Below are 27,890 nucleotides of genomic sequence, written 5' to 3' on the forward strand. Positions count from 1 at the left end.
CGAACAGAAATTTCCATTTTTAATGACTAGGAAATTTTCAGTTGTGATTAAAGATGCCCTGAGCAAGAGGTTTCGTTGCCCATTCCTCTTCCACATTCGTTGTCTATTCCTCTCCCGAGCATAGCCTACCTTTCATATATTAATTTATTTTTAATTTACATTATCATAATATATTATTCATTATAAAAATAATATAACATAATATTGCAAGGGTTGATAATAATGGCATTATCATGGATTTTGATAGGAATGGAAACCAATTTACGGAATGATCGAATGGTTTTATATGGCCATCTGGAATGACTTATATTTTAAGGTTAAGGGGAGAAGTGTAATAAGTAATAGTATATTGACTTATGGTGATATTTTAATATAATATATTAGAGAAGGTAAAGGTTTGTAGAATTGTTAAATTGAAATTGTTCAAGTGGAAAATTTGTATTTTGTATTTTTGTTTGAAATAATAATTATTGTATTAGATTTAAGTTGGTTAGAGTGTTTTAAGTTGGTAATATATAATTAAAATAATATTTGAAATATTGAGATAATGAAAGTCCAATAGTTTACTTAATCATATTAAAGGTGTCATATGCACACTTGTTTTACAAATGAGAAATAACATCTTCTTATCACTTACAGTATAAGATGTGGCAACTATTCAAAAGATTGTTACTATATTGTTAACAATGGAAACTTTTATAATTCTACATTATCTAATGGACCCGCATATTTATGGAGCTTTTGGATGAACTCTCTAGTATGGTAAACCCTCTGAATTACAAGGTTTCACCAATGTACCAATCTTAGTGCCCCTCATTAAATGAACAACACTAGTACCCTAATAGCTTGTAGATATATACATACATACATACATACATACATACATACATACATACATATATATATATATATAATAGATCCTTATTTCATTTATCCTAAAATCTTAAATGAACAACCCTAGTACCTTCATGTAGACTTAAATCAAACCCTTTCAAACTTCTCAATGAAATTTTTTTCCCAAGGGAACCATCTATTATTAGATGAAAATTGGGAATCCAAAAGTTTGGAAATGCCTTGTGCAACTCAATCTCATCCAATGTTTTAATTAATTTCTTATTCAAAGTGTTTTCTAAAGTTAAAACCTAAATATAATTTAAATAAAGAAAATAATGAATACTTTTAATAATTAAAAGCACTAATACATTTTTGACATTTTAATACTCATCATATAATTAAAGTTGTAGTATAAAAGTTTTATATTATAATTTTTTTTTAATTCGTTACTGAAATAATCAAAAGAAAATAAATAACCTTATTATTTAAAATAATATGATTTGTTTTTAAATTTAGAATAAAAAAAATAAAATTATATGACTAATATTAGAAAGAAAAATTATATTAATAATTTAATATTAAAATTATTATTTTAAAAAATATATTAAATTTTAATTATAAGAATTATAAATATTAATTAAACAGAATTCCAAAACATAGATTTATAGCTCAAAGTCTAAACAATTATGTTGATACATAACTTTTATAACTATCATTTGCACCCGATGTTGCAAAGGAAACGCCGTAAGGCATATATTGAAGAACACAAATACAATAAAAGAATACTTTGATAAAGAATAAAAATATATTGAACGCTCAAATCAATGCCCCATTAACTGTAACCACTTAGTAGACATATCTATCAACATTAGGATTATACACAATGATCAAGAAATTTCCCATATACAAACAACACCTTCCACAACAACCTTTTGTCACATCCACATTTTAAAAAATGCCTTGGAACGTGATTGGAATCTCCCATATTGCCTTTTTCATTATGTAGATAAATATTCCATATTGCTATTTTCATCATGAATATTGTTAGTTCATTTTTGTAAAGTGTTAGTGTGTTAAATTCAATACTATAAGTTCGACAAGTGAAAAACATTCCTCAATTAGAATAATATGCATTTTTCTCTCATCGTGTATTTTTCAATCAAAGAGCACAAGTAACATATTAACATGTATTTTCCCTTCATTATTTTCATCATAGAGCCAAGAAATCTACGCATTATCTATAAAGTAACAAAAACATTTTGGAATAAGTTTCATATTTCAAGCCCTTGTCTTACCTATAAAGTAACAAAAACTTTTTGAAATAAATTTAATATTTTAAGCGATTGACTAACCTAATTTAATAATTGAAAATTCTCAAAGATGAATTATAATCCATAATAAGAGAGCCAACGTTGGAGCCCATACTTTCACTAAAACCATAATAAACACAACCACTTGTTAAAAAGAAATTCAAGTAATAATAATAAAATAGAAATAATAAACATTAAAATATAAAATGGTATTTCCAACACACGTGTATAAATATACATGCTCTATGTCCATTGTTAGATTAAATGGGTGTGGAGAAAATTAGTAGAGAACCCAAAATTGTATTTCTAATTAGGAGAGGGGTGAAGAAATGCTTTAAATGCGGGTTGTTTTCATTCTAATGGAACCCTTTGCAAAGGGGATGTTAAGATTCTGAGAGAGAAGCTAGGCTTGGTAGAGAACACCTTCCTTGTGAAGACAGAATGTCAGTGTTTGGTTGCTCAGAGTTTTTCTCCTAAAAAAAGGGGTAGATGAGTTTTGAAGAGGAGGGGAAGATGAGTTTTGAAGATTTGCAGGACGATTTATAGTATGAAAATTCCTTCCATATAGATGCTTGGCATCTTCTATTTCTGACCAATGTAAGTTTATGCCATATTATATGAAAGTTGTGACTGATACCTCTCACATTATGAGCCATTTATGATGGGAGGTTCACATGCTAACTAAGGAACATCTCTTGAGGAATGATTATTTGTTATATTGGCTAATGATTCCTTTGACAGAGAGATATTTTTGTAATTTCTGTTTCCTTTCTTATCAAGTCAAGTTGGGAGAGCAATGTAGTTAGGCTTATCTATATCTAGAATGAGTAGAGTGAATCTACTGAGAGGGTGCCTCAAGCTTTTAAGAAGCCATTATAATCCCCTCATGACAACGGTGTAACTTTTATATTGTGTGGATAATAAAATATTAATTGTTGTTTCAAACTACACGGTGTAACTTTTATATTGTGTGGATAAGAAAGTATTAACTGTTTTTTCAAACTACTGTGTGTTGTCCACTATGTTCATGTTACTGAATTATTAGGTCTAGTCATCTTCTGATATGCCACGTTAGTGGTCTTTGAGTTCACCATTCAACAAATGTATTTAAACATATTGGAAATTTTGATTGAAGTTTTAGTATTGGAGTTTTTTCTCTTATCATGGAATCATCACAATGATCACTATAAATTATATGAATAAACTATCATACAAGAAAATAAAGAAATTCAATGGAAATACAAGGCAATCTAAACATTCTTATCATGAAGAAAAATAGGCATATGCATTTCTGATAAAAATCCCTTATTCTCCATGGTGCAATCAACAATAATTGTATAACACCTTGCAAGCTTAGCATATTCATTCAAGAAAATGCTTACCTCTGATAGATGAATCCACAGAGGCAATATTTGCACCATAACGAGGTTTTATTTTCCCTGTTTCTTAAATTTCATTTCCATAACATATATTTGAAACCAATTTATCTAATATATTTCATTTTTACTACCTAAATAATTTAAAGAGAATCCTTAATCTATGTGATCTTTCCATTTGAACCATCCTTATTTATGACATATTATTTGCAGGTCGTAGATATTCCACAATATCACATATTCTCACCAATGACTTTGATTCTATACAATATCACACATTCCCACCAACGACTTTGACTCTACCCCACATAGCTGCATGGTCATGATTACAGAAGATGCTTTCAAATATTTTTAGTAGTTTCTTACACACTCACATGTCCTTATGGACATGAACTTACAACATTATATACATACTTAATTATGAGACAGATAAAACTGAAGGCCAACACCACTACATTACAGTTCTAACTTGATAGTGCCATAATACTTCAAGTCTACTTCTTTGTTGCATTATTCCTATTACCAAAATTAGTAGTTGCATTATTCCTATTAGTAAAATTAGCAGCAGCTTTGGCTGCCTTGTCAAGAACCCCAACAACCATCAGTGCTCCTGTTGCAAAATAACTGCTGTTGATAGTTGTTGTTCCTGCATTGCAAGCTGATTGTCCTACTGTAATCAAAGCTGCATTTGATATCTCTTTGAAGAATTTGCGAAAATATGCCACCTTTGCTGCAGTAGTGCCCATCACTTGATACTTGTCGTCTAACTCTTTGGCTTTGTTTAAAGTATCTTTTCCTAAGGTATAACCATTTTAAAGCATTGATGTAACCACTTTTACTACTTGGTCAACAAAATGGAACGAAAAATCTCAGTTGCTTATCAAGGACTTCAAACTGTCCAATAACAACAATGTTAATATCCTCAGAATATCATAGGCTAATTGAGAAAATCATTTTTCAGTCTAAGAAGTATGACTTTCTAAATTTTGATGTAATATCTAAATTTTAATTTTCTCCATTGGTAAGGTAGGTGGCCTTTTTAAGCTACTTCTATTCTAAAAAACTACAGGAATAAGTAGAATTTAAAGGGTAGGATCTTCCTTCTCTGTAAATAGTTATTTACAGAGAGTTTGTAAAGCAAGATTACATTTAAGACTTTTTACAAAATAGTCAAAATAAATGTTTTTTTTGTTCATTATTTTCCTTTCCTTTCACAAGTAAAATCTTATTCTAGGTTACTCTCAATATCCTTGACCAAAATGGCCTTTGAGGTACTCTACATGATCCAATCTTGATCTTGGAACTACACAACAGGAAAAAAGTATTGTCATTTACCCATGAATGGTACTCATTTATCAAAGATCTCAAAACAAAATTGAGAGATCAGACATTTAAACACATATACAGAGACCATAAAATTGATTTGATACAAGAATGACTATGGCATGGTAAGCAAGGTCTAGATCTCAGTGCAGTATTAATGCTATTTTGAGGAAACAATTTTTTTCTTAAATTTATTTGAACATTGTTCCTCCACATATAAAAATAAATAAAATATATAAAAGAGTAAAAATAAGTAAATGAAAATACTCCTAATGTGTTTCCCTCTTCATGAAATTTTATCATTTTCTTTTCCCATTAATTAGCTACCTCCTCTAATCCTCCCCATGGCACTATATACACCTCCTAATTTAGGATTGTAGCTCCCTAGTTCAAAAATGCCAAAAACATCAGAAACCTACAATTTTTTTCACTTTTTGTATTTTTACCAGAAAACCAAAACTATATTCAGAAGGCGATGTCAATCTGAATGTGACTATTAGTAAAGCAACATCCTGAATTTCATCTCTTTATAGCAGATTCAAATCCCAACCAAAATCCACTTGTAACAAAATCACAACAGAGAATTTACCCTTTTAACCTTACAATTGCAAACACTAATAAACTAAGAAAATCATACTTACACTAAGAAGGATAGAAATTTCGAAAGCATAGCGCTCCTTGATAGTCACTAAAGCAACTTGTCTCCACTGCCCCATCCTATCACCACCCAAAAAATATAATCAGGCATTGGTTTTGGCTAGTTAAGGTCTATTGTTACACAGACCTTATGTATATCAATGCAAATTCTCTAGTGTTATCCAGTTTTATCAGGAAAAATATACACCAGGGCTACTACCTGGCTTGATATTTCCTGACTCATTGATGTCAAGTCGTACTACATCCAACAAGATTTCCATGAATCATTTCTCTAATTTTGATAACACAAATATAATATTGTGACTGCACTTTATTTCTCAACCAATTCTTAATAGAACACTTCTTTGCAACTCTGATAAAACACAAGTTGACAACTATTATTCTCAATAGATATTGCAACACACAAATAATATTGTGACTGCACTCTATTTCTCAACATATTTTTAATAGAACACTTCTCTGCAACTCTGATAATACACAAGTTGACAACTATTATGCTCAATAGATATTGCAGAAATAGGAAATCAACACTTTTACATAAAAATCAGTTAAGAAATCCAACACCCACCTCTCTAATTTTACGTTCTTTACTGTGCCACAGTATGATAAAAACTGCTTAACATCCTTAACTATTTCTTTGGTAGACAAATTACAGACCTGGACTGTATAACCATCTGTAACAGCAATTGACAACACTTGGAAGTATCTGTTATGCTACGATTCACAACCTTCCTCTCAGAATTTTAAGTGAATAGCAAACACACAGATATGATATATATACTGTGACACTAAATAGTAACCAAAGGAAGATTGATTAAATTAAAATTAGTTGTTTTATTCATTATCAAAAGTTTTGATTCAATGTAGTATTGGGCCTCCAAATCTATTATTTCCTTAGTCTGAAGCAATGTTTTTAAAACCGGAACCGGTGACCAGACCGATCCACCTAATGAACCGATTTACCGACCGAAATTGGTCTAACCGAGACTTGTTTGGTCTAAACGAACCAGTTTTAAAAAAATACATTAAATAATTAATTTTTAATGAAACAAAACTATTTTTAAGATGTAAAACCATGATTCCAAGCCAATAGAGACAAAATATGCAAAGTTTTCTCATTTATATACCATGTAAAGGTGAATATATCAAAATGGCACCGAGTACAATACATATCATCAAAAAAATAGCAAAATACATAAGAAACGAGGCTCTAAATGGCCTATAAAGTCCAAAAACAATGCTGCAAGCTATGAGGCCATTAGCCTACTACAAGTCTACAGTGTACACATGATCAATCATAAAATCCATCAGCACTACTAGACACAGGATCATCATCAGGAGCTACATACACATCATCTGGTTCAACGTCTGATGATGCTTCAGCCTGATCTGCAACCTCAGTTTCAATGCCACCAATGACAATAGAAGTGGACCTAATGGAAGCACGAGTTTGTCGACCTGCACGACTAGTTCCTTCCATTGGTTCCTTGCCTTTCCTTGATGCTGCTACTGATCCTGGTTCTGATGCCGCCACATAATCTGCCTCATCCCCCACTAAATACATGTCGATATCAAAATTAGCCTCAAACACAGGATCTTCAGTCTCCTCCACCCATTCTGATGTTGGATCAATATCGTCCAACACAATGGGATCTAGATCAGGTGATTTGCTCATCATTTGGTTCCTCCTCAGTCAAAGCTTGTATTTCACAAAAACAAGATCATTTAACCGTTTTTGTTCCAAATGGTTTCTCTTCTTCGTGTGTATGCGCTCAAGAAAGACAAATTGCGCTCACAACCTGAAGCACTGCAAGTTTGACTGAGGACTCTAATTGCAAACCTTTGCAATTTAGGACATTGGCCACCAAATGACTCCCACCAATGTGCTGCAAAGAAAAAGATAATAATTAGTAACTTAGTTTATAATTTGAATTGTAATGAACGTAAATAATTTTAACTTGAAAAGAAAAACAAAATGGAAATTGGAATTGCTTACATGGTTGGTCCACATCTCTTGCCATCTTTGCCAAGTTTTTTCCAAAAGTACCACTTGCCATATTGAAAATAGTAAGTTGTCTATGTATTTCCCACTGGTCTACATGGCTAGGGACCATGCGCTCCAAGCAATCAATCAATCCAGCTCTGACCTTCCCATCATGCTGATTTCCTAGCCAATTTTTATAGTAATACCTTGGGTTCAAAAAATACCCAGCTGCATGTATAGGACGATGGAGTTGATTGTTCCATCTGTTATCAATGATCTCCCATATACGGCTATATTTAGCTAACCTGTCCTTGTAAGCTACCCGAATCTGCTCCTTTTCTTGATCCATAGCTTCATAAATGTAGCCCATGGCCAATATTTCCCCATCCACCAACCTTAGCACCTTAGCAAGGGGCTCGGTAATTTTCACAAGCTCTACAGACCTTTTCCAAAAATAAGTGTCTAACACTTTCTTTTTGGTGTCTTTTCCATCTGGTCTACAAGCCCACCGAGATTTAGACCATTCTACAGAGGAAGACATTTTCTGCAAGTTTTTATGTTGACCATTGAGACATTGCAACACGAGGAAGTGAGTTGCAAATCTCGTAATTGCAGGCCTAACAAGATCTTTGCCTCCAGTGTGTTTCCTCATTAGGTTAAATACCCATGAGTGGTTGTAAATGTATTTTTAATGCACTTGGCATGCTCTACAGTGTTTTTTACCCACTCCACTTTGCCTATATCCTCAAGCATGAGGTCTATGCAATGTGCAGCACATGGAGTCCAAAATATGGTCTTATATTTGGCCTCAACCATCTTTCCAGCAAGAACATAGTTTGAGGCATTATCAGTGATGACATGCACAACATGCTGCTCCCCAACTTCCTGAATAACGTTATCCAAAAGCTCAAATAGAAGGATTGCATCCTTTACCTTATCAGATGCATCAACTGATTTCAAAAACATGGTTGCTTGAGGCAAGAAACAAGGAAATTAATGATAGTGCAGTTCTTTCCATCGGACCATCCATCTGACATAATGGAACAACCTATTTTGAGCCATGAATCTTTAAAATCAACCAAATACTCATCAATGGAAGATATCTCTTTTTGCAAAAGAGCTCCCCTTAAGTCATGCATACTAGGGCCTTTGACGCCCTTTCCTGCAGCTATAACAGAGTCCCACATAGCTTGGTAATAAGGTGAGCGAGTAGCATTAAATGGGATATCTGAATCATACCACCATCTAGCAATGCATTGGTGAAAATTTTGTTTGCATTGTCTTTTCGAATGTTGATCCAAAGTGGGTTGAGAACTTGGCTGGGAGGAAGTGGTATTAGAAGAGGCAATGTTGGCAGAAGATGAGAAATAACTTTGGATGTTTGTTTTCTTTGTTCCTTTTGATGGTTGGACAACAGAAGGATGAACTGATCCGAATGGAAAATGGCATCAACCCATGGTACTCATCCACCCATATTATTCATTGACCCATGGAATTTACCCATAGTATTGTAAATGGCATCCGCTCGTGGTATTGTAAAATCCACCCATGGTATTCATTCACCCATGGAATTTACCCATGGTATTGTAAATGGCATCTGCCTGTGGTATTGTAAAATCCACCCATGGTATTCATCCACCCATGGAATTGACCCGTGGTATTGTAAATGAAAATAACTATAAGTAACAAGTCACATTTTGTAAAAGGACAAAATGCCCGCCACAATGTAGCCTTTATAGTTCAGAGGCATGTAGCCACACATCTCTTCTCAGAGATAAGCTACCATCGCCCTAGCTAGTTTATTTCCATTTGGGTTTTTAATAAAAAGTTTCTTTGTGGTTTTGTTTATTGGGCATTCTCTTCTATTTTTCTTCTGGCAATGCAAGTTTTCATATCTTGGGGGTCTCTCCTCCTAAGATCCATTTCAATCTTTTAGACCTTGGGGGCCTCCTCCCAAGATCCGGATCACTGGTATCAGAGCCAAGTTATGATTCCATTGGAACGAGGGTTTGATGCATGTTTCATTTTCAAATTTTGCAGAAATATTCAACAAACTTCAGGCATGTGCTACAACCTCCACAGAGCACTTTCTTGGGTCAAGCAGGAAGAATTTTTCTTTTTTCATTTTTTTGCAGGATTTTTTTTTGGGCGGCGACTTTGCAGATCAGATCTGAAACATTTGGTACAAAATGTACAAAATGAAATAGTAGATCTGGATTCCTCTCTAAAAATCACCCAATTTCAAAAAAAACATCGGTCAAATCGGAGTCTGGATGTGGGAGATATCGCTGATTTAAAATCAGCTATTTTATTAGAATTTTTGTGACGGCGAAACTGTTGCAGCACAAATCTGAGATCTGAGAGTGCCCAGATAAGGATTTCCATCACATGGGAAGATGCAAAATGGTCCTTCTTCTTCCAAAAATAGGTTATAATAAATATTCTGAGTTATATTGGCCGAGTTATGTCCATTTTAATTCTGGAGCAGCATTCGGAGTGGATTTCCATTGGAGACGTGCCCTCCCACCGCACTTTAGTAGGCACCTGCTTCAAATTCATCAGTTTCAACATAGCAGCAATCAGCTTGGGTTATTTGGAGATGTGCCCTCCCACCCCAGGCTATGTAGGCACCTGCTACTTCATCATCAACCAACATCACGGTTGTGGGTCATCCACAAACCCACACTTCATCGAAGTCCATTTGCTAGGCCGTACACTGTTAGTATCACAGTTGGTCACAAGCATTACAGGGTATCTCTATCCTCGGATCTTCGTTCTTCATGGTTATGGGTCATCCACAAACCCACAGTTCATCGAAGTCCATTTGCTAGGCCACACACTGTCAGAATCACAGTTGGTCACAAGCATTACAGGGTATCTCTATCCTCGGATCTTCATTTATCAGGGTTTTGGGTTAACCACGTAAAACCCTTATCTTCAGTGGATCTTCATATTCAACAAAAGCTTTGCAAGAGGGAACTTTACGCAATGGGGACCATTGCTTCTTGAGGAGGGAGGAATGATCCGAATGGAAAATGGCATCAACCCATGGTACTCATCCACCCATATTATTCATCGAACCATGGAATTTACCCATGGTATTGTAAATGGCATCCGCTCGTGTTATTGTAAAATCCACCCATGGTATTCATTCACCCATGGAATTTACCCATGGTATTGTAAATGGCATCTGCCCGTGGTATTGTAAAATCCACCCATGGTATTCATCCACCCATGGAATTGACCCGTGGTATTGTAACTGAAAAATTCTGTAAGTAACAAGTCACATTTTGTAAAAGGACAGAATGTCCGCCACAAAGTAGCCTTTATAGTTCAGAGGCATGTAGCCACACATCTCTTCTCAGAGATAAGCTACCATCGCCCTAGCTAGTTTATTTCCATTTGGGTTTTTAATAAAAAGTTTCGTTGTGGTTTTGTTTATTGGGCATTCTCCTCTATTTTTCTTCTGGCAATGCAAGTTTTCAGATCTTGGGGGTCTCTCCTCCCAAGATCCATTTCAATCTTTTAGATCTTGGGGGCCTCCTCCCAAGATCCAGATCATGGACATAGTGAAAGGGGTCATTGGTGGAAGGGATAGAAGTGGAGTCTTGAATCTCATAATCATCATACCCACTCTCTTTCATGGCTTCTAATAATTCCCTCTTCCTTGCAATGTCATCTTGGATGGCCTTCTCCCTAGCCTTATCCTCATAAAATTTTTCAAGCTTGGAAATGTATTTTGCCCTAATAGGACCTAACAGTGCGTTTGGTGCATCACATGGCTTTACTTGGCCTCTTATCCGAGCCAAGTGTTGTTTCAACCTAAGAATACCCCCACCTCCAATAGATTTATGGCATAATTTTCATATCATTTTTCCATCAATTACATCACAATGAGCCCATGCACTGTCCTTTCATTTTGGAGCCATGTTTGCTTGAAATAATAACAATTTGCAAAGAAATATGCCATTTAAAAAAAAATTTGCAGCTAAGCAACATGGAAAACTAAATATAAATGTAGGAAAACAAATGCACATGCAACGCTCAAGCTACAAAATTTGATAGCATAGAGCTAGAGAGTTTATAACATACATGATAGATCATAGAAGTGAGAAGTTTATAACACATAAAAAAAAAGATTCATGGAAAACAGACTCAAATGAGGAATTATCAAGTGAAAATCCTTACCTGGAAATGAAAACTAGCTCCCTTAGCCTCCTCTTGAATATGGAAACTCCACTGGCAGCTACACACTATCTCCAAAATAGCTCCAACTCCAACTCCAAGATGACTACTTCAGCAAAAACTCCACACTCTCCAAGCTCACAAACAAACTCACAAACACTCACAAACACTCCAAATCAGTTGTGTGAGACAAATGAGAGTGAGAGGGGTCTCTTATAGCTTGGAGAGGGTGTTTTTGGAGGGAAAACACCTTTACCTCCCCCCATAACCCATAAACCACAAACAAAACCCGCCTTTTTGCATGGTTCGGTGGGCATGCCAAAAACCGACCGGTTTAGGACGGAACCGGCCGGTTTGATACAAACCAGCCGATTCCATCCTAAACCAGCTGGTTTTCACCAGTTAGGGCCCAAAACAGGTGAAATCCCATATAGAATTGGGTTTTTTGGCCGGTTCGGACCGGCCGCCTTGCTAATCGACCGGTTTGACCGGTAACCTGTTTTTGAAAACGGTTTTAAAAACATTGGTCTGAAGTGTATCCATCTATCACTATGCAATCTTTGCAGATGCATTGTTGAATGTCATCGTTCAAAATGAAAAGTGCAAAGCATCATAGCATCACAGTGAGCTACTTTTTTCAGCGTCTAATACTGAAATGGATAAATATTATTTATTTTGGTTGGTGGTAAGAGGGAAATTATGAAATTGTGTGTTTAGAATATGGTTGTGTTGTGATAGATGAATCCACAAAGTCGATATTTGCATCGTAACGATGTTTTATTTTCCTTGTTTCTTAAATTTCATTTCCATAACATATATTTGAAACCAAATTTTCTAATAAATTTCATTTACACTACCTAAATAATTTAAAGAGAATCCTTAATCTATGTGATCTTGCCATTTGAACCATCCTTATTTATGTAATTTGAAAATAATTTTACTGGGAATGAGGTTGAATTAGCATGTTTGCTTAATGGATATGATGAGGTTGAAGCAGATTTTGTGAGGGATAAACATGAATTACCCTGTTTGGTTAATGGGGAAGAAAGAATTGAGAGAGATCTTTTTGGGGATGAGCTTGAATCACCCTATTTGGTTAATGGGGAAGAAAGTATTGAAAGAGATCTTGTGGAGGACAAGCATGAATCCCCCAGTTTGGTTAACTGGAAAGAAAGTATTGAAAGGGATCTTGTGGGGGACAATCTTGAATCACCTTATTCCATTAATAGAGAAGATGGAGCTGAAAGGAATTTTGTGGGAAGCAATGAATTGGAGTAGAAATCACCTTTGGTTGCGGAGGCTCAAGAGATCAGTTCACTAGAGGTAATGATTGGGAATGATGAGAAGTATGTGCAGTGTTCATCGAGTGGAGATTTTGTGGAGAACAATGAACTGGAGCAGGGATCACATCCAGTTGCTGAGCCCTGAGAGATCAATTCAAATAGACAGAATCTAGCCTGTAATCCTGAGCTTTAGTGTTTAATTGATAAAAACCATGAGTTTGAATCTAAGAGCATTTCAGTGCAGCAATAGAAGCTGGAATTGCCAGCGTTAGATGGTAAAATTGAAGAAATAGAGTCTGTCGTGAGTGAGGACAATAAGCCTAAAAAGAATATCGAATCTAGATGCCAGAACTTGGAAAATGAGGATGATGCATGTAGCTATTTAATAGATGAGGAGAAGAAATCTGAACCTAAGGTAATGACTGGGAATGATGATAAGTATGTGCAGTGTTCGTCAAGTGGAGATTTTGTGGAGAACAATGAATTGGAGCAGGGATCACAGCCGGTTGCTGAGCCCTAAGAGATCAATTCAAATGGACAGTATCTAGCCTGTGATTCTTAGTTCCAGTGTTTAATTGATAAAAATTGTGATTTTGAATCAAAGTGCATTTCAATGGAGCAACAGAAGCTGGAATTTCCAGTGTTAGATGGAAAACTTGAAGAAATAGAGTCTGTGGTGAGTGAGGACAACAAGCCTGAGCAGAATATTGAATCTATATGCTAGAACTTGGAAAATGAGGACGATGCATGTGGCCATATAATAGATGAGGAGAAGCAATCCGAACCTGCAAACAAGGGGCAGAATGATGAGATTAAAATGGACTGTTTTCCAAATGGGGACAATGAGCTGGAACCTCGTTTTCATTTAAATGATGACAATGAGCTTGAATCAGGGTGTTTTGATAATGAGGATAATGGTATTCTCACTGAAGACATACATGGACAACAAGTTGACGAGGTGCATCATGGGAAAGATGAAATATCTGATCCAGAGTCAAGTGACTGCAATGTGTCTAACATTGGTGGTTCTTCTGACATGGTAGATGAAAATTCAGGAGGCCACAATCACACATTACAACTAGACATGCAAGAGGGTGTTGTTGTTAGTGCCTTTGATTTGGTATCTACAAGTGTTCTTGCTGGTTCAAATGGTCTATTTACTGCTATTTCAGAGAATGAGAAAAATCCTGAAGCAGAGGTCACTAAGAAGAATCTCCCGTGCTTAGTGAAAATACCAAGGCACTTGGACAACAAAATTAGAACTCAAATTTGACTTGTGCAAATGCATTTGGATGAGAAAACCCAAATCAAGGACTTCATCAAAGCAGCCATACAGATGAAGCGGGTAACATGCTTATATATCTTCGCAAGTCTTTTAATTGAATATTCTTTGTTGTTTTAAGCAAGTAGTACATCTGCTTTAGTCTTTTGAAAATTTCTTCTTCTTCTTACTTTGCTATATTTCATATGGGCTTTTGTGTAGTCCAACAAAGAACAAATAATAGAGAGGTTGAGAGCTGGAAAGCAGGAAGAAATGGCATTTCATGAGGCAATCAAGTCCAAACGACAAGAGATGGAACCAGTGTAGTTGGCCTTGGACAGAGTAGAGGATTCAACATCTGTAGAAGAATTTGATGAAAAGGTATACTCATATCGCAAGGATTGCACTTAAATCATGTGTTACTAATTTATTGGTTGTTCATAATGAACTTGTTAATTTTTGTAAATAGATATACCAGATGCAATATAGAATTGAACACGAGAGCATGCATTTACGAGAAGAAAAACAATTGCTGCGAGAGATGAAAGTGATGAAGCTCAATCTCGCTCTTATCTCGTGTGATGCTTTGTGCTTGTCTAACTTAGCATATTTCCCCATATAAGTAACTTAATGGATTTTTCTCTCCCATCCATTAAGCTTATCTAGAATTCCATCTAGAATTCTTATCAGGAAAAAATATTCCAATCTCATTTACTAATGAGATATTTACTTATTCTTCCTTGTCAAGAATCTCATTTTCTAGGTGTCTCATTCTCAGTACTTAAATTTTATTTATTAATACAATATTCATTTACATAAATATCCCAATATTATTCATGCATTTTCCACCATTCTCTCTAACGTAATCCACTATAAACAAAACATCATTACAACAATGGAGGGTTATTACACATATTTCGAAAATACTTTAAAAAAAGGAACATCAAAACCTTTTTCAATCCCCATATTACACTTAGCCACCTCTTAAGGTCGGCCTAAGAGGAAATGATCCTATCCTTGGCCTTCAATTCTAGAAGGCTTTGCATCAATTTTACTTTCGAACTCAATGTAGCACAGTCATCTACCTCTAGTTTATAAAGATTCTTCACTTGAATCCCAGTCCTCTTGGTCTGACCCATGGCTATGTGTCTTAGGAATGCCTTTCCTTTACTGAAGACAACATCGTAGCCTTTGTCCTCTAACATCGTAACCAATACCAAGTTCTTCTTCAATCCAGAAATGTACTTAACATCTGTCAAGGTGAGAGGAGCTCCATGCTCCCTCTGAAAAGCAACCGTGCCCACTCCTGAAACATTGTACTTTCCGTCATCACCCATATATTTGTGCATATTGAGGTCTTTCTCTTCCAAGGTACTAAATAAAATTTTATCACCGATCATGTGGAATGACGCTCCACTGTTAAGACACCAAATACAACCGACCATCGATGAAACCATGCATACGATGAGGGTAAAGTCCATTTCGAACTGAGAGGCTAATGCCTCAGCTTCCAATCCTTTTGTGGATCCCTTCTTGGACTTCTTCAATGGAAAATTTGTTGAATAATGTCCCATCTCGTGACAATTAAATAATCTCACTTTAGATTTGTCACCCTTCCTCCCTCCATCAGAAGAATTCGATTTGGAATGGGAAGCATCCCCTTTACCTTTCCTTGCCTTACTCGCTAACGCCACATTTTCTTCATCATCATTCTTTGATGAAGAACCATCTCGAGTGCTTCTCCTGATCTCCTCCTGCATGAGATCCGACCACAATCGTTCCCAATCTGAGATTTTCTCTCTCCCATTTAATGAGTCCTAGTAGTTATTCTAGCTCTTTGGAAGACTGAGGAGAGCAAGGATCACCATATCATCATTGGCAATAGTTATTCCCACACTACTAAGCTCATCTCTATAGGTGGTGATCTTATTCAGATATGTAGAAATAGTATCGCCCTTCTCCATCTTGATTTCCCAAAGCTTATCCTTGAGCACTAGTTTCCTCTGGTCACCATTATTCTGATTGAGGTCCTTCAATGTCTTCCACATTGAAAATAGAGTATCCTTCCCATGGAGACTTGAGACAATATGGTCTTGAACTCCCTACAGAAGAATCTGTCTTGCCTTCACCACACACTTCTTCCATTCAGCCAATTCTTACGCATTAGCTGCAATTGGATTGGGGATTTCTTAATCAATGAAATCCTTCAAACCATTGTCTTCTAATACAACTTCCATTATATATTTCCATGCTATGTAATTCAAGTTGCCTTCCAAGGCATACTCGAGTCTCAAGCCATAGAACGCCATTGACCAACCTGAAGTACGAGATGAATTCGTTTTATGCCCACAATCTTGAACTTAAAACTTTGAATTCTCTTCTTCGTATACTGTTCACAGCTCTAATAAACTTTACTCCGATACCATGTAGAAATTATCACTATAGATTAACCTGATAATGCAATAAAAGTAAAGAAAAATACTTTAATCTACTTCTACAATCAAACTTGCGGAAGTTTAATAGATTTGAGCAAGATCAAGTGGAACACATATAACTAGAAGAAGAATCAATTCACATCAAACACAGAAGAATACTCATGGGAAAACCTCAGCTAAAAACCCCACTATCTATATTATCATACAATTGGAAATGTCTCAGGATTACACACAGCTTTTGCTCTCACAACTAGCCAGCTCTTAGTACAATCCTCACAGACGCTCACAGGAAAAATAGACTTCTCATTAAGTCCTCCACACTGCCCTCCAAGCTCCTATTTCCTAGCGCAATTTTTCCTGGGTGATCGTACTGTTACCATGTGTAACACTGATCACTCACACTGACCTTAAACTCTGTAAAACTACGCAAATCTCAAGGAATGAATCCCTTCTGTATGCAAGATTTTTCCTTATAGGAAAATTCTTGCAACTAATAGTACATTGTCCCTATGTTTAATCTCAATGGGGCCTTTCTCTCAATAGACATGCATGAGTTATTTATGAGAGAATCTTCAGTTATCTGGAGTACACTAGATTGATGCATGCATGCATTAATTGACTGAACTCAAAATTAGTTCCTCAAACTATTTGGAACTAATTTAACTAGACATAACTTAGTTAACTAAGCTAACTAATTACAACTCAATTATAACTCATCCTTATCTCCTTAATTAAGGGATAATCTCCTTAATTTAAGGGATAGATGTTGCATGGATTCTTAAAGACTTCTAGCTTGAATTCTCCAACTAATTAATCCAAGATGAATTAATTAATTATTTTTCAAGCAACTACTGACACTAAATTTGAATTTGAATTCTCAATTTTTCCACATTTCAACAAATGATGGTAAATGGGTTTATATTGTAGAGGTGCTAGATTCCATGATATTTAGTTATGGTAGGAATTTTGTGGAGTACCATACTAAAACCCCTATTAAGGATGTTGTGATTAGTGTCCCACCTTTCTTAGGCCAAGCTATATGACATAGTTGTAGATTATAGAAGTGTGGCTAGCATTAAGGTAGATAATGATGGTAAATGGGTTTATATTGTAGAGGTGATAGCTTCCATGATATTGAGTTATGGTAGGAATTGTTTGGAGTACCATACTAAAACCCCTATTAATGATGTTGTGATTAGTGTCCCACCCCTTCTTAGGCCAAGCTATGAGAATTGATATCATTCAATTATCTAAGATTGTTTTCATTGATATATTATTGTTTATTAACAGGTATTTTGGTGATCCATTCGATATGGGATTGATAAAGGTTTCACAAATGCATCCTGACATGTTGTGTTTTATGACATGGGATGTAATAACACTTATGCCACTCTTGTTTATTTCTCTACATATGCCACAAAGGAGTATGGGAAGAGTGTTTCCATTGCAATTTTGACCACTAGTGTTTTAGTTGTAATACAAGAAAATTCATATCAGTTTATGAATATTATGGGTGCGTATCAATTTTAGTTGCATATAGATGGATCTTTGCATTGTCTAATTCTTCTACATTTACTATAAGTTTTATTGTTAGGAAGATTATTTCAAAATTTGTATTAAAATATTATAGCATGGCAAAAGGCTTCATGGAGTTATTTGTCTAACTAAATGATTTCAATATGGCAGCCAATAATTTAGTAATGGTATTACTTTTAGGCATGTAAGTTACAATCACAACTAAATTTAGTTCTAGGTTCCCCACACTTTAACATTCAAACTGGAATATATAATTTCATGCTACCATGTGATGCTTCCATATCTCTAATATTTTTTTTCTAGCTTCCTTTATTAATTTCATATTAGTTTTAGATATGGAGTGCATACCTTTGCAGTTGTTGAACAAAAAAATGACTAGACAGACCTCGATACGATCGAGTATCTCCTGGAGCAAACAATTTTCTATCCCCTTAAAAACTTTAATACATTTCTAGGAAGAGGGGCTCTATCTTGGTTGTGCAAGTGATTGGGACCTTCCTCCCTGTTAAAATTGGATGGGCCATTTCCGCGAAGAAAATGTAATATATTGGTTAGAAATAAATCTTTTGGTTATCCCTTGGTTGATATATTTTCTATTAATATTATCCCTTGGTTAGAACAAAATCTTTTGGTTATCCTCCAAAAGTATTCTAGTGGTACACTACACACATCTTGGAAAATATATTTGGGGTACATCCCCCACTACTTCCATAAATAAGCAAGTTATCTCCACATCTTCCTTAAGATATTTTCAAGGGAGAAGTTTGAAAATCTCAGCTCTCATGGCCCTTTAATATTTTTTTGGATAGATTACTTCTTTAGATTCCCTCGTTATTGGATTTCCTCTCTCCTAATGTCTTTTTGTGGTCCATGTGAAGGCTTGAACTTTTCATCACTTATGATTAAATTATATTTATAATTATTATGGGTCTTTTTCCTATTTACATTTCCATGCCCATACATGGGTTTTTAACATAATTATTACAATTTCAATAATTGCACGATTAAGTGTTGAGGATGTTACAAAGTATGAGTGAAGGAGGAGGCTTTGTATCCCTATCCATTATTTTTTTCCTCCTCCCTCTTTTTACCAACCTCCATATAGCTTTCAAATATAATTTGATATGTAGCTAACCTCCTAGAAATAGCACTCATTCTATCACGATAAAGGCCATACAAAGGGGCTAAGAGAAAATATATGGCCTCGATAGTCATAGGATATCATCTGTAAATTACTGTGGATATTCCATTGGATAGTTCGTCACAATATATCTAATAATAGTATATTAAATTTCTTAATTTTTACACTATTACAATTTTATTAAACTTTTAGATCTGTAGATTTTACTAAAATTAGTTCATGCATTCGAATGGAAATTATATAGAAAATAGATAACAGAAAAATAAACTCTCTCACACAAATAAGTCACAACATATGGTTTGGGAAACCCTTTTAGAGGGAAAACCAACTTGAAGGTGAGGTCGCTTCATTCTCTTTCTTTGTCTAAAAGTATGGCTATAGGTACAAATAAGTAATGCTTGCTACCCGTGGGCTGCTACAGTGCACATATCCCCTTGTGTGATATACCTCCTATCTCCCATATCCATGTTTTCTTGGTTATTAAAAAAAATTATATCAAAAAAATAGAATTCTTCTTCCTCCTAGTGGCTAGATTATAACACAGTCAATAGCTTGATAGTGGTTAAGTTTGACTACATCAACTCTGAACTAAGTTAAAATATAGACACTTCTAGAGTATTTTACATAAAAAACACATGGCTAGCCCCTTTTCCATGAGTAATGGGTGTTGACATGACATCCTCCCGAACTATAGGTGTGAAAACAAGAAGGCCAAATTCTGAGTGACATAACGTTTGCATATGGACCCGGATTGATGTGCTTCTTGCACCGTTGGAAAGATATTTGTGTGTAGAATAACATGAAAACATGCAGCACTAAATCAACAAAATTTTATCCCCCAAAAAAATTTGTCTATTGCCTCAAAACGCTCTTGGAAGGTTTCAGACTTTGTTTTGCCATACTAGGTCCAACTGCTACAAACGGTCCCATGAGATGATTCCTCCTCTTTTTCCACTCTGAATGCATCGATATGGATGACCAAAACGATCCAGTCTGGAATAGGCTCACCCACCCTTGATCCATGGCCTTTAAAATCCTCTTTCATTATCAATATTTTCTCATATTCCAATACCAAAATGGCTAGAGAACTCATAACCAAAGAAACATATAATTCATGTGGAACGAAGATATTTCAATAAAATAAACATAGAGCTAACATGAGACTAGGAGAATCTCTACTCTCATGAGCTCACTATCCCATTCAGAGGAGAGATTCTTCCCAGTACCTTAAGGTTGTCACTACCATCAATCATATGATGTCCATTACCAACTTATCTTACCTATCTTTAGGGGTGGACATCCTCCTTGGATTCCAACAAAGAGAGAGAGATATAAGGAGGAAACACAATGAAAATATGGCAACACGAATGTTCTCTATTATATAAAAGATGTGATCTCCCAATTAATATTTCTGATTTGTTAAACTTATTTTGTTTGACTCATTTGACGCTTTCACATTATTATAAAATTTCTTATTGTTAGATAGAATGTCCAGTATTTCGATAATGTCTACCTTTTGTTTGAGTTTCCATGTTTATAATTTTGTTAATTGCTTCTTCCTCTTTTTATTTATTGGTGAGGGATGAGGAGGAGATTCAACACCAATTTGAATTTGAAACTTTGATCATAAAATATTTTCTTCCATTATATTTTTTATAAATTTATATTATTGTTTTGAAAATAGTTACTCATCCCAACACTTTATACTATACATTGCCTAGATATGGTATGTGTGTATATAAAAACAAACATAGATCCATATTAACCTTGGATCTATCAAGTGTCGAGAGGGATCAAATCTCTTGAGATACAAACCTCTTTTATAGTGAAGCCTTTTTATAGGAGTTAAGATGGATCTAGGCTGGTAACTACTGATGTCAAGGGAGGTGATCTAAAGCCCCTTCTGGCAGAGATGTTGTATTGTAATGTAAAGATTTTAATTTTGTCAAAATAGAATAAAAATAAAAATAACCTTATAAAAAAAATATATTTGGGGTACATCCCCCGCTACTTCCATAAATAAGCAAGTTATCTCCACATCTTCCTTAAGATATTTTCAAGGGAGAAGTTTGAAAATCTCAGCTCTCATGGCCCTTTAATATTGTTTTGGATAGATTACTTCTCTAGATTCCCTCGTTATTGGATTTCCTCTCTCCTAATGTCTTTTTGTGGTCCATGTGAAGGCTTGAACTTTTCATCACTTATGATTAAATTATATTTATAATTATTATGGGTCTTTTTCCTATTTACATTTCCATGCCCATACATGGGTTTTTAACATAATTATTACAATTTCAATAATTGCACGATTAAGTGTTGAGGATGTTACAAAGTATGAGTGAAGGAGGAGGCTTTGTATCCCTATACATTATTTTTTTCCTCCTCCCTCTTTTTACCAACCTCCATATAGCTTTCAAATATAATTTGATATGTAGCTAACCTCCTAGAAATAGCACTCATTCTATCACAATAAAGGCCATACAAAGGGGCTAAGAGAAAATATATGGCCTCGATAGCCATAGGATATCATCTGTAAATTACTGTGGATATAATCTTTAATCTACTTCTACAATCAAACTTGCGGAAGTTTAATAGATTTGAGCAAGATCAAGTGGAACACATATAACTAGAAGAAGAATCAATGCACATAAAACACAGAAGAATACTCAGGGGAAAACCTCAGCTAAAAACCCCACTATCTATATTATCATACAATTGGAAATGTCTCAGGATTACACACAGCTTTTGCTCTCACAACTAGCCAGCTCTTAGTACAATCCTCACAGATGCTCACAGGAAAAATAGACTTCTCATTAAGTCCTCCACACTGCCCTCCAAGCTCCTATTTCCTAGCGCAATTTTTCCTGGGTGATCGTACTGTTACCATGTGTAACACTGATCACTCACACTGACCTTAAACTCTGTAAAACTACGCAAATCTCAAGGAATGAATCCCTTCTATATGCAAGATTTTTCCTTATAGGAAAACTCTTGCAACTAATAGTACTTTGTCCCTATGTTTAATCTCAATGGGGCCTTTCTCTAAATAGACATGCATGAGTTATTTATGAGAGAATCTTCAGTTATCTGGAGTACACTAGATTGATGCATGCATGCATTAACTGACTGAACTCATAATTAGTTCCTCAAACTATTTGGAACTAATTTAACTAGACATAACTTAGTTAACTAAGCTAACTAATTACAACTCAATTATAACTCATCCTTATCTCCTTAATTAAGGGATAATCTCGTTAATTTAAGGGATAGATGTTGCATGGATTCTTAAAGACTTCTAGATTGAATTCTCCAACTAATTAATCCAAGATGAATTAATTAATTATTTTTCAAGCAACTACTGACACTAAATTTGAATTTGAATTCTCAATTTTTCCACATTTCAACAAATGATGGTAAATGGGTTTATATTGTAGAGGTTCTAGATTCCATGATATTGAGTTATGGTAGGAATTTTGTGGAGTACCATACTAAAACCCCTATTAAGGATGTTGTGATTAGTGTCCCACCTTTCTTAGGCCAAGCTATATGACATAGTTGTAGATTCTAGAAGTGTGGCTAGCATTAAGGTAGATAATGATGGTAAATGGGTTTATATTGTAGAGGTGATAGCTTCCATGATATTGAGTTATGGTAGGAATTTTTTGGAGTACCATACTAAAACCCCTATTAATGATGTTGTGATTAGTGTCCCACCCCTTCTTAGGCCAAGCTATGAGAATTGATATCATTCAATTATATAAGATTGTTTTCATTGATATATTATTGTTTATTAACAAGTATTTTGGTGATCCATTCGATATGGGATTGATAAAGGTTTCACAAATGCATCCTGACATGTTGTGTTTTATGACATGGGATCTAACAACACTTATGCCACTCTTGTTTATTTATCTACATATACCACAAAGGAGTATGGGAAGAGTGTTTCCATTGCAATTTTGACCACTAGTGTTTTAGTTGTAATACAAGAAACTTCATACCAGTTTATGAATATTATGGGTGCGTATCAATTTTAGTTGCATATAGATGGATCTTTGCATTGTCTAATTCTTCTACATTTACTATAAGTTTTATTGTTGGGAAGATTATTTCAAAATTTGTATTAAAATATTATAGCATGGAAAAAGGCTTCATGGAGTTATTTGTCTAACTAAATGATTTCAAGATGGCAGCCAATAATTTAGTAATGGTATTACTTTTAGGCATGTAAGTTACAATCACAACTAAATTTAGTTCTAGGTTCCCCACACTTTAACATTCAAACTGGAATATATAATTTCATGCTACCATGTGATGCTTCCATATCTCTAATATTTTTTTTCTAGCTTCCTTTATTAATTTCATATTAGTTTTAGATATGGAGGGATGATTGTTTGTTAGCCTAATGTATGTCAAAGATGTAAGATGGAAGGAAAAACTTGGGGGTAAACTATGGGAATGTGTCTTGTTCAACATTTTTAGCATTAATTTAATTGGTAAGTTGGGAATTAGATGGATATGTGGAAACCTCCCAAGCCAATGTCTAAGTTGAAGAAACAACTTAAGAACATGAAGGAAATTCTTAGTGCTAATACTAAGGCCTATTTATCAATGGAATCAATTTAATAGGATTGTGATTTCTGGTTGGTTCTTGTTATAAGATCTTGCATTTGTTATGTCTCACTTATATTCTTGGCATTTGGATAATTTTATTTCAAAGGATAATGATTAACCTATTTATGTTTCTCAACCATATCATAAATCTAAATATCTAACAGTCCATAATGTGACATAAGTTTTCAATAGACACCACAATTGACATAAGTTTTAGTACATGTACAATTTCATAGTCATCTATTGCAACTTTCAAAATAAGCGTTACATTACACCATTAGGAATAATTTTTCATTTTATATGTTATAACATTTTTTTCATCTATATATACACTCAAGTTTTATGTATAGAAAGTAGGCTAAAGAGATTGATGAAGTAGAAAAAAGAAAAATACTCAGAACAACTGAAAAAAAAAAAAAAAAAAAAAAAGAAGAAGAAGAAGAAATTAGCAGAAATGCAATTTTGATTTAGTCATGTAACATGCCAATGAGATTTTTTCATCTCCTATTTCAATTTATCAATCTACAATATGTAGTATCATTAGAGTAAACATAGTTTAAAAATTTAATTTAAAAAAAATAGCATACACTTCATAAAATATTTGCTTTGATTATTTGCAGATAATTTTTTGTTCATAATAAAATTACATATATAAGTCTAACCAAATAGCTCAAGCTGAAATTTGAATTGTTAAGGTTGTTACATTTGATGAAACCAAATAATGGGATATCCCTATATTTCTATATTTCTCTTGTGGTTGATCATGTTCTATCCTTCCAAACTTAGTTTCTGCTAGTTTTAATTAATGATGGTTGGTTTTTGCATAATTTTCCTTGCATTGACTCGATGTATTATTTTTGTGACTTCTCCAATTCATAGTAGTTATCTTTCACCTCCATAATAATGATATTGTCCTTCTTGAATTCCTTAATAATGTTGATAGCAATAAAATTATTTGAATTTTTTCTTGGTAATGATGTACCAATAAGGTTCCCATTGAATTATTTCCCTCTTTGCATAACCAATCCACTTAAATATTTTTCATAGACAATTGTGACATAGAGACCACATGGGGAATTCACTCATAAAAACAAACATAAGCTTTGTTAAATTATTTTCTCTCCAAAGTTGGCTTTTCCAATACTGGGTTTACAAATGAATTACATAACTATTTATTCTTAAGGAAGAAAACTCTTGAATTACTCAAAGAGAAAACTTCTTCCTGGATATTTGGAGGAAGTTGAGAAAAATCGTCTCAATTATAGGAATCAATGCTACCTTTTATCAATGATTGATTCAATCTTCTTTACTAGTGTTGAAGGTAGTTGTTTATCTCACTGAATTTTATATTAGTAGGTGCATGTATAGGATCATTTATTGGTTCCTTAAAGGGGTACAGATTGAAACATTAAAGATTGGTAAAATACCACAGACTTTGGGTAGTTCTAAATCATAAGCATTCGAGGAAAATTTCCTCAATTTTTTTATGGTTCGATCTTTTTCAGTTTTAACTTATTATATTCCCCTTTACTAAATATTTCTTTCCAAAAATGTGCCATAACCATGTCTCCAACATCAAATTCCAAGTTTCTTCTTTTGGAGTCTACTCTTCATTTATATTTGCTACTACTTTCTTGTCATTGTTGTTTGACTTGATCCTGTATTTCCTGGATATTCGCTGCAAAATCTTCACCATTTTCACTTCTAAATTCTTGTTTTCCAACCTCCTTAGCTCATAAATTCATCTTGTATGCATTCCATAAATAATTTGCAATGGACTTAATCTTGTGCTTCTCTTAGGTGAGTTGTTATATAGCAATTTTTGCCTGAGAAAGTACCTGGCCCCATTGTGACTTCTATTTACCACCTTTGTCAGACGATCAGTTTGGGGATGATATGTCGAACTAAGAATAAGATCGGTTCCTAATGTTTTCCATAAATTTCTCCAAAAATGGCCCACAAACCCAGTGTCTCTGTTAGAAATAATACTTGTAGGAAATCCATGCGATCTAACTATTTATTTGAAGAACAATTTTGTTATGTTAGTTGTATCATTTGTCTTTTTATAAGCTATAAAGTGTACCAATTTTTTGAATCTGTCAACAATGAAAAATATTGAGTCACTTCCTCTTTGTAGTCCTAGTACAAAATCCATGCTTATAGAGTCCCACGGTAGCCTAGGTATTGGTAAAGTTTGATATGGTCTAGTGTTCAAACTTCTTCCTTTTGAATATTGACATATCCTAGATCTTTCAACATATCTTCTTACATATCCTTGCATGTGAGGCCGATAATAATTTTTTGTCATTGTGCTACAATTTTATTTTTCCCAAAATGACCTACTAAACCTCCACTATGTTTTTATTTTAATAGATTTTCCCTCATCGAATATATTGGAATGTATAAATATCTTCCTTTGAACATAAGGGATCATATTTATACATATCTTCATCAAATCCTAAGACATTCACTTGGAATTCTTACAGAATTAAATTAATCCTGCATTTTGCATTTGCCACTTTATTTGACTACCCACTTTTATGCTTGATAACAACTGTAAAGTGTTGTAATGATTAAATTCATTTAACATGTATTTGACACCTCAATTTTGTCTGATTGTTGATGTGTTGTAAAACATGATTATCTGTGTAAAGGATGAATTATTTTGGCATAAGATAATGTCTCCCTTTTTTTTAAGTTTGTACAATGACATAGAATCTTTATCATAAGAAGAGTAGTTTTTCTTAGCTTCATTGAGTTTTTCACTACAGTAGGCAACCGGTCTTCCCTCTTGAATTAGATAAACTCCTATTATAGTTCCACTAGCATCGATCTCAACCTAGAACAACTTGTTGAAATCTGGAAATGCTAAAATAGGTTGTTTTGTAATATTTTTCTTTAATAATTTGAAACTTTAATTAGCCTTTTTTTGTTCAATGGAATGGTTAGTTTCTTTCTTTAATAGTTTCTACAATCAGAACACATATACCACTGAAATTTACGATAACTTTTAAGTAAAATTTTTCTAATCCATGAAAACTTCTCACCTCTGCAATGCTTCATGGTGTTGGAAAATTGATTATCGCGTTCACTATTTCTTGATGAATCTTTAACCCTTCTTTTGAAATAACAAAATCCAAATACAATAATTCTATTTTCATGAAGGTACACTTCTTTAAATTGCTTAACAAATTTTCTTGTTGTAGCATTTTCAAAACCATCTTAAGATGTCTTAGGCGCTTTTCTTTTGATTAACTGTAAATTAAGATATCATCAAGATAAACTATAATAGATTTTCAAATGAATTATTTTAATACTTCATTCATTAACTTCAGAAAGGTATTGGGAGCATTGGTAAGTCTGAAAGGCATTACCAACTATTCATATAGACCATTATTACTTTAATTTTTTTTTTTTCCATTCGTCACCTTCTCTGATTCCGATTCGATGATATCCAATTATTAAATTGATTTTAGAGAAATATGAAGTACCACTTAAACAATCTATAGGACCATAAATACGAGGTAATGGAAACTTGTACGTGATTGTGATTTTTTTTATTGCTCGAGAATTTGGACACATTCTCCATCAACCTTCCTTCTTTGAGTTAACACTATTGGAACAACAAATAGGCTTAAAATTTCTTAGATGATATCCTTATCCAACAATTCCTACACTTGATTTTTAATCTCTTCATTCTCCCTTGGAATCATTCTGTAGGTTGCTTTGTTTGGAAGGCTGGAAACTGGAATTAAATCAATATGATGGTTGATACTTCTAATGGGAGGAAAATTATCAGGCAAGTCATCCACTACAATATCAATGAATTCATTCAACATATTTCTAATTTATTCTCTAAGGTCAGTCATATTTGTGCTTGTGAGGACTACCTTTGGCTTACCAATAAAAGCAAAATTTATCTCCTCATGGTTGATTCCTTGAAGGAACTAT

The 27,890-nt window shown here is 34.2% G+C and overlaps 1 pseudogene; it reads right to left on the reverse strand.

Annotated features, from left to right (window-relative positions):
* Positions 1-4,014: 4,014 nt before the first annotated feature.
* LOC149217084 (binding partner of ACD11 1-like) lies at positions 4,015-7,833 on the reverse strand (annotated as a pseudogene).
* Positions 7,834-27,890: the final 20,057 nt, after the last annotated feature.

The sequence above is a fragment of the Pinus tabuliformis genome, chromosome 1_1 (genome assembly GCF_031772625.1).
Source record: "Pinus tabuliformis cultivar Carrire ecotype Pingquan chromosome 1_1, CPIR1, whole genome shotgun sequence".
Taxonomy (NCBI): domain Eukaryota; kingdom Viridiplantae; phylum Streptophyta; class Pinopsida; order Pinales; family Pinaceae; genus Pinus; species Pinus tabuliformis.